Below are 9,060 nucleotides of genomic sequence, written 5' to 3'. Positions count from 1 at the left end.
ATGTTGTAGTCTTCTCGCCGTCCTTTGAAACCCATCTTGAAAGGCTTTCAGCGATCCTCGCCTCTTTTTCTCGACGCCGGCCTCCAGCTCAACTCCTCGAAGTGTCAGTTCGGCCTCCACCAGCTCACAATCCTGGGCCAACTCGTCGATGCGTCGGGAATACGCCCGGGCCCGAATAAAATCCGCGCCGTCAAAGATTTTCCTATTCCCCAGTCTCCAAAGTATATACGCAGCATTAATGACCTTTGTTCGTGCTTCTTCGCTTTGTTGGAAATTTCGCAGCTACCACCTGTCCACTCACAGAGCTTCTGAAGAACGACGTTCCTTTTACCTGGGGCCCCACCCAAGTGGAAGCCTTTTCAACGCTCATCACCTTGCTGACCACACCACCTATTTTAGCCCATTTTGACCCGTCGACCCCTACTGAAGTTCGCACCGACGCCAGTGTACACGGGATCGGTGCTGTGTTAGCCCAGCGGCAGCAGGGCCACGAACGCGTCACTGCATACGCCAGCCATCTTCTGTCGGCCGCCGAGCACAAGTACTCCATCACTGAGCATGAATGCCCATGGCTCTCGTTTGGGCAGTTGCTTAATTCCGCCCTTACCTCTTCGGCCATCCTTTCATCGTCGTGACCAACCACCACGCCCTCTGCTGGCTTTCTTCTCTCAAGGACCCCATGGGACGTCTTGGTCGTTTGGCCTTGAGACTAGAGGAGTACTCGTTCATCGTAGTGTAGAAGTCCGGACGTCAGCACCTGGACGCTGACTGCTTATCTCGTCACCCAGTGGACCAACCTGAGTCAACTGAAAACGTCATGGCACCTTCTCTGTTCGCCATTTCCGACTTTCTGCACATCGCTACCGAACAGCAAAGCGATCCTTGGTTACACACGATCATTGAAGGACTCGCCGCTGCTCGCCCCGATCCCTCACTGCGGCTTTGTGTCCTTGAAGATGTCATTCTGTACCGGAGCAATCTCCACCCTGACGGGCCTGACCTGCTGCTTGTCATGCCTCAGTGCCTGCGCTCATCTGTCTTGTCCTAACTTCACGACCTGCCAACCGCCGGACATCTCGGTGTGTCTCCAACATACGACCGCGCCTGCCGCCGTTTCCTTTGGCCGCTCCTTTCTACCGCGTCGGTTTCAACCTTCTTGGCCCTCTTCCGCTGACCCGATCTGGCAATAACTGGATTGCTGTTGCCACCGACTATGCGACAAGATACGCCATCACGCGTCCGTTGTCAACGAGTTGCACTACAGATGTTGCGGACTTTCTTCTGCACATCATTCACCATGGTGCACAACGGCACCTCCTCACCGACCGTGGCCGCTATTTCTTGTCGAAAGTCGTGGGCGTCATCCTTCGGCTGTTCTACTCAACGCAAACACTCCACAGCCTACCATCCGTCAGACTAATGGCCTTACAGAGCGCCTGAATCAAACACTCACAGATATGTTATCCATGAACGTCTCTCCTGACCATCGCGATTGGGATGAAGTTTTGCCTTATATCACATTTGCTTATAATTCGTCGCACCAAGACACTTCAGGATTTTGTCCTTTCTTTTGTTCGGCCGCCAACCTCACTTGTCTTTGGACACGTTGTTACCACCCACCATCGCTACGCCCACGGAATACGCACACCTATAGAATGCAATTACACGCGCCGCCATGGCGCGCTAAGTTGCTCACGCTCGTCTCTCCGCCTCTCAAGTCAAGCAGAAGGACATTTACGACAACCGACATCAGGCCGTCGACTTCTTCCCGGGTCCCTCGTCCTCCTGTGGTGCCGCTCTCGCCACGTTGAAGTGTCTGAAAAGCTGCTGCCCCGATACACCGGCCCTTATCGAGTCATCCGCCAGGTGACCGACGTCACGTACGAAATTAGTCCTGTATCTTCTGCGACGTCATCAACCAGCCCTCTGACTGATGTCGTCCATATGGCTCGGCTTACGCCATGCCACGTCCCTGATACATCCTGTCCTTAGCACCGGGACGGTGCTTTTGCCGACGGAGATGACGTTACGGCGGTACGCTTGGACAAAGAAGATGATGAAGCATGGTGCTTGTGTGTGGGGTGGACTAGGACGAAGTGTATTCGGTCGGTGGCCCTTATTGAATGTCTCCTTGGCCGTCTCTTTCTGTATATATTAATCCCGTTCATATATATATATATATATATATATATATATATATATATATATATATATATATATATATATATATATAAAAGGTGCGTTTAAAATTGAAATAATTTGTGCAGCACCCCTTCGGAATAGACTCCCTTGCAGCCTATACACAGCTTCCAACTCTCCTTCAGGTATTGGAAATAGTTGGAAAACGCTTCTTTTGGCAGGGCTGTCAGCTCCTTTGTCGTGGCGCCTTGAATGGCCTCCGCGTTTCCCATCCAGCGACCTTTAAGGCTCTCTGCACACGAGAACACAGGAAAAAATCGCATGGGGATAGGTCAGGCGAGTATGGCGGATGGGGAAGTACAGTGATGCTGTGCTTGGCGAGAAATTTTGTCACGCTGAGAGCAGTGAGCGGACTTGCGTTATCTTGGAGAAGGCTCCATTGTCCGGATGCCCATAAGTCAGGGCGGCGGCGTCGCAGTGCATCACACTCATAATTCACCGTCTGCCCTTGTGGGACGAACTCGTGGTGTATGACACGCCTGGCATGAAAAAAAACTATCAGCATCGTCTTTGTTTTGGTCCTCTGTCGCCGCACCTTTCTCAACGCCGGAGAGTTTGTGGACCACCATTCGTTGCTCTGCCTCTTTGTTTCAGGATTGTATTGAAAACACCGTGTTTTGTCTTCAGCAATGATGCTGTCGATGAATGCAGCACCCTTCTCTGCCTCGAAGAGCAAATCAGCGCTCACTGATGCCCACATGTCCTTCTGGTCCTGTGTGAGGGAGTGCGGCACAAGTCTGGCATTCATCTTTCGCTTCCCCAAGTTCTCACGCAAAATTTGGTGGCATATTGTCTTAATAATGTTGAGAGCATCTGATAGCATGCAGACTGTAATGGTGCGGTCTTGCTGTATGATTTCCCTGATCCGAGCCACGTTGTTTTCATTCCGTCGGGTTGAAGGGCGCCCCTGCCTTGTGTCGTCTTCCACCGACGTTCTCCCCGAAACGAACCTCTTGTGCCACTCGAAAACTCGCGCCCGCGATGATGTCCCGCTGCCGTAAGCGTCACGAACGAGATCATGCGTCTGTGCGGCTGTCTTGTCAAGCTTCACACATAACTTTGTTTACACGCCGTTCAAGGTGGACGTCCATCTTTCCACATTCACTCACAGTAGAATGCGCAGACGACTAGTGACAACGCATTTTCTACATGTAGTGCCATCTAGCGGCTGTCACAGCAATTAACATAAATAGCTCAAGTTAGCCCGAAAAGATGGTCCTACACATACGCACCAACATTTGTTTTGGGGAACCATTTCTAGAAAAGAATATAAATCAGTCTGGAAACTTTACGGACAAAGGTTGTATTTCTAGCCATTACATTATAGATATACAGGAAATATTTAAGAATAACGTCGCGGCAAGAACGTCCGCGAGGATTCTTAGACAGATTCTTAGACAAAGATAGGGCTGTAGCACTACAGGGCAAATTTCGAGGTAGATCCGATATGCTCTACACGGACGCTGCCGATTACGATCGCAAGGCAGTACACACAGCGGTAGTGGTTCGTGAGAGGGAGACCCGGTGTCATGCTGCACGGTTAAAAGCACAAGTGCAACTGAGGCAGAAGAAGTTGTCATTGCTCTAGCAATAATACAAAACGGTACAAGGGTGATTGATGGCGTCCGTACAGGGTGCGTGTACACCAGCACTTAAGCCCAGCAGACAAAGCCCAGCGGGTCTCATTCTGTCGCTCAGAGCAGCAGAGACTGGCAGCAGATCCTGGACGCCTCGATTTTTTGATGTTCAGCGACGAGGCTGTTTTTCACCTGGACGGCCAAGTAAACCGGCAGTGCACACGTTTCTGGTCGAAAAACAACCCGCATTTCACTCGCACCAGGGCCGTGAACTCGCCACGGACTGTTGTCTGGTGCGCAATTTGGCGAGAGGGAGTGGTCGGCCCGTTCTTCTTTGAGGACACTGTGACTGCCGACTCTTATCTGCGCCTGTTGATGGAACGATTTCTGCCGGAGCTGGTGGAGTACCAAATGCAGCAGCTGCAGCTATGCATCTTCCAGCAAGATGGCGCCCCTGCTCACTACGCAAGCAAAGTTAGACAATGGCTCAATGAAGAATTTCCGGGCCGGTGGATGGGGCGTGGGTCGCCCAATATTTCTTGGCCACCGCGATCGCCAGACTTGACGCCGTGCGATTTTTTTCGTGTGGGGATACATAAAATCGCGCGTCTACAGGGCTGGAAGCCTTCACAGTGTTGAGCATCTTCAGGAGCATATAAAAAAAGAATTCGACACGATAAGCGACGACATGAGAGCTGCAGTGTTCAGCGAATACGCTCACAGATTGCAGCGATGCATAGACGCTGCAGGAGGCCACTTTGAGGATTGATTGCTTTGCAGCCTGAACGTCTTTTACTTGCCAGCTTTCCAACCAATGCAGCTGCAAGGGTGAGTCGGTGGCAGATCATTCTTAAAACAGTTCAGAAAGATACGGACACATGGACGGAACGTACACACGAGCGTACGGCGTGTACTGGCAATAAGTATTGTTTCTTTCAACAGCTCACACCATTCCCTTCCGACGACGGAGCGTCCTGCGAGAAAAAGAGCCGTTCTTCCGGCCTAATGTGTGTATATCGTTTTATTAGGGCAAATGATGAGATACGCCTGGAATTGGTTTGTTTTTCAGTACTATAATTTGAAAATACTTAAGATGAAGCAAATGCCGAACGGCATATTCAAAGGGCCCGCGCTCCTTGCAACGCTCGCCTCGGCGGCCTAGTCGTGAAGCTTTCCGCTGCCGAAAACAGATGGCGCCACTCCGGTTCTCAGCGAAAAAGCGTCGTCTGCGGGTTTTGGCTCGCCGATCTCTCGTAGACGCTTACGTTTTCGCATCATGTGCGCCTGAATTAAGTAAGCACCATTGTCAAACTTGCTACGATACAAAAGTTACCATAATACGCAAGCTCTGTGTGCAGTTTCACCGCAAACGAGCCAACGGTTGAGGCGGGGAAATTTTTGAAAGTGTCAGCGATAAAAACGCACAATACTGTATGTGTACGCCGCAAGCAGACGACTATTCGCGCATGAACACGTTTAACCGCTCTCGTGCTTGACTGAGGAGATTTTGAAGTGCACTGTCACTCTCTCAGACGCGGACCACGGCCAGAACGCGCAAGGTACCCTGCGACGTTCTAATAATCTAAAAACGTTGGTGCTTTGCTGTCACAAAATTCGGCGCATTTTCGAAAAAAAAAAACCGGCGCTGCGCCTAAGCAATCGCGCCCGCGCGCGGTAAAATATAATAAAAAAACAGCGGGGAAGGACCCCCGGAGAGTGCGTAGCTTTGCGCACTGTTGTAACTCAGCTCGCCGGCGGGGCGCCAAAGTAAACATAGACACGCGCGGCGTCGATTTTTCTCGAATGTCGGAGAAGTTTTTGCTCGTTGTCGACGGAAAGGGGTAACCTTGACTGCGCCAGAGTGATACCCTCTCCCCTTCGCTCCTGCACCGGTGACTCAGCGTGCCGCGAATGACCTAGATTGTTCTAGAAGGTGGTTTCCGCGCTCGACCAATGGTGTCGCGCGGCCGGCGCAAGGAGGAGCTTGTGCAGTTGAAGCTGCGTGTATGTGCGCGCCTGCCTTGGCGCGAAGAACAGACGCGGACTGCGCCTATAAATGAGGAGCCTATCCCTACCTATCCTTCTCTCTATCTGCACGCCGGCAGTGGTGGTGGTGCTTTAACACCAGTCACAGGCCCGTTCATTTTCCTTTCCTCTTCCCCTTTCATCCACTTACTACTACTACTACTGTCAGCCCGAGCCGCCGTTTAAGCTTTCGAGAAGCGCGCCCGCTCGACTCCCGGGAGAGCACCATTCGACCAGCCAAGGACCAGCGAGGCAACGTGCGCCAGCCTGCGGATCGGCCCGTCGTGCTCCTCGGGTCGTCGGACTGTCGCAGTGCCCGGTGAACAAATTGTGTTTTCATTATTTGTCTCTCTTTGTGTTAGAGCACTTTAGGTGCAAATATTTTGTTGAATTGTATCTCTCTCTATTGTTACCTTGCACGAGTTGCATTGTATTTGTAAAATCACTTTGTATGCGCTCGTACGAGTGACTGCGAAATCCTCTGTATCGTCTCTCAGCTGTATAAACTGTTTTGTTTTGTGAACCTTTGGCTCCGACCCATTCTCTGGCTTGCGACCGGCGAAAGCTGGGCACCAAACAACCAACCCCTTGTCACTTGGTAGCTGGTCTCTGGCTGAGCTTGCCACGCTGAGTCGAGGGCATCTCCTTTGTGACCGAGACCGCTACCCCCACACGCAAAGGTGCGCAAAGTGGTGACACCTGTACACGCGATGTAGGAGTTAGAAAAGTGGCTCGTTATGTTTCAGATGGACAACTCTACGCATGCGGACTTGCGTCCGTGCGCAATTCGAGGGGCGATTCGGAGGCTGATGAGGTCGACAGCGAGGACGATGACGGCGGCCTGGAAGACGCCGAAGGTGAATCTCTTCTTGCTGAGTATTTACATAAATCTGCCGTCAAAAAAAACTGGTGCAGCTAGTGCAGGCGAATCGAACGGACCTAGCGTATCGGCTACTGGCGTCGCCGGAGGCGAAATTACGGAGCGAGGCGACGCAGGGAGACGCAGATATCTGGCGAGGCCAGATTTCAGCGCCGGCGCCGGAAATACCTCGTAGGTGGGGATTGGTGGGGACCAAAGCCGCGGCCAGTTTCTGCTTTTGACCCCCTTGCCCCCGCAGTAGGTTTCCGTCGCCACTGAATGGGACGATTAGCTACAGGCAGCTGTTGAGGGGCTATATCAGCTTTATACACATCTCCCCAACTCTCATTAGCCACAGGCAGGTGTTGAGGGGCTATATATCAGCTTTATACACATCTCCCCAACTCTCATTAGCCACAGGCAGGTGTTGAGGGGCTATATATCAGTTTTATACACATCTCCCCACCCTCGTCCTGAGACGCCATTCGTATGCCATCATGTGTTTGGTCGCCCTTTCCTGCTGGCTCCGAGCAACGACGCTTGCAGACGAGACGCTTAGGCGACAGCGAGCAAACGCTGCCTTGTGGCTAAGCGAGCCACAGTTAACGCAGCTTGTGGCTAGCCTTTCGTTGACACAATATGCGTGCTTGTAATACAGCACGGCGCCACAGTTCGCGAGAGCAAAAAAAAACCCTCATGCGCTCCCAAAATCTCCAGCACTATGGAGTGGTGGTGGCAGGCATTTATTATGTGTATAACGTCCCTGGGATGCACGCGTTATGAGGCGCGGCTGCTTATTGAATAACTTAGTGCACTGCCTGATTTCGAAATGATCAGTATAATAACTAGGTACAGTCTTTGTCAAAAATACACTGCCAAGGGGTTTGCTTCCAAACCGTGTAGCGGGGCTCTTAAGCATACCTGAAAGACCTATGCTTGGGAGCGTTGAGGACTTAAGTTCCTCCTGCCTCCGTGAGTTTATTGTCCCATAGTTTAAAAGTGTGAATGTGACAAATGACGCAATTCCCCGCAAAATGCTTGCGTTTAGCATACGTAAGCGTGCATACGCTTATGGTGCGTAGACAACATCTATTTATACTCTTTTCTAACCATATATGTGTATGCTGCAAGCAGATGACTAGGCGCGGATGAACACGTTTAACCGCTCTCGTGCTTGGCTGAGCAGATTTCAACTGCTCAGACACGGACCACGGCCAGTTCGGTAATGAACACACAAGGTGTCCTGCAACGTTCTAATCTAAAAGCGTTGGTGCCCTGCACACACGATGTAGGAGTTAGAAAAGTGGCTCGTTATGTTTCAGATGGACAATTCTATACCTCTCGACTTGCGTCCATACGCAATTTGGAGGATTCGGAGGCCGAGGAACAAGACAGCGATGACGACAACGAGCCAGAGGGCGACGACGGCGGCCTGGAAGACGCCGAAGGTGAATTTCTTCTTGCCGAGTATTTACATAGATCTGCCGTCAGAAAAAAACAGAAAAGCAGGAAAAACCCCGTCATGCGCTCCCAAAATCTCCAGCACCATGGAGTGGTGGTGGCAGGCATTTGTTACGTGTATTACGCCCCTGGGATGCACGCGTTGTGAGGCGCGGCTGCTTATTGAATAACTTAACTAGGTACAGTCTTTGTCAAAATATATAGCCCAAGTGGTTTGCTTCCAAGCCATGTAGCAGGGCTCTTAAGCATACCTGACAGAACTAAACTTGCGAGCGTTGAGGACTTAAGTTCCTTCGCCTTAGTGAGATGTTGGTCTCTGAGGACGCAAGAGGAGCCGCGCTGCTAGGCTCAGGAGAAGACCTCTTGGGCTGTATACCTTTGGCAAAGACTGTATATGCTACGAGCCAGCAGCGGTCCGTACCGCATCACTTAGCGTCCGAAGACGGCGTGTCTTGCCGCGGGTGGATGGCGTTTTGGTTGCCTTGAATGTGACCTCACTCCCCGAGTTGTTAGGTGCGGATATGTAGTCTGAATTTTTCTTGGGTTCTTAAACTTGGGAGAACAAGTGCAATACTTTTTCCCTTTGCTCACGCTCGAGCAATACGGAAGTACTGTCCTAAGCGCTGTGAGTGCATGTTATAGATCCCCAGGTGGTCGAAATTATTCCGAAGCCCTCCACTACGGCACCTTTTTCTTCCTTTCTTCTTTCACTCCCTCCTTTATCCCTTCCCTTATGGCACGGTTTAAGTGTCCGCCAAGATGCAAGACACATATAGCGCCACTTCCTTTCCCCAACAGCCAACAGCCGACCTCTGGCTTGAAGCTATGCCTAAAGAAAAAAGAACCATCCTTATCAGGAAAGAGCTATGGGAGAGCTCACAGAAACTCTTGAAAATAACAGGTAAGGGTTTTAACTTGGTTGATAAAGAAGTTTGGCGC

This window comes from Amblyomma americanum, chromosome 11 (genome assembly GCF_052857255.1).
Source record: "Amblyomma americanum isolate KBUSLIRL-KWMA chromosome 11, ASM5285725v1, whole genome shotgun sequence".
Lineage (NCBI taxonomy): Eukaryota > Metazoa > Arthropoda > Arachnida > Ixodida > Ixodidae > Amblyomma > Amblyomma americanum.
The sequence above is the reverse complement of the archived record's forward strand: the minus strand, read 5'-3'. Positions refer to the sequence as shown.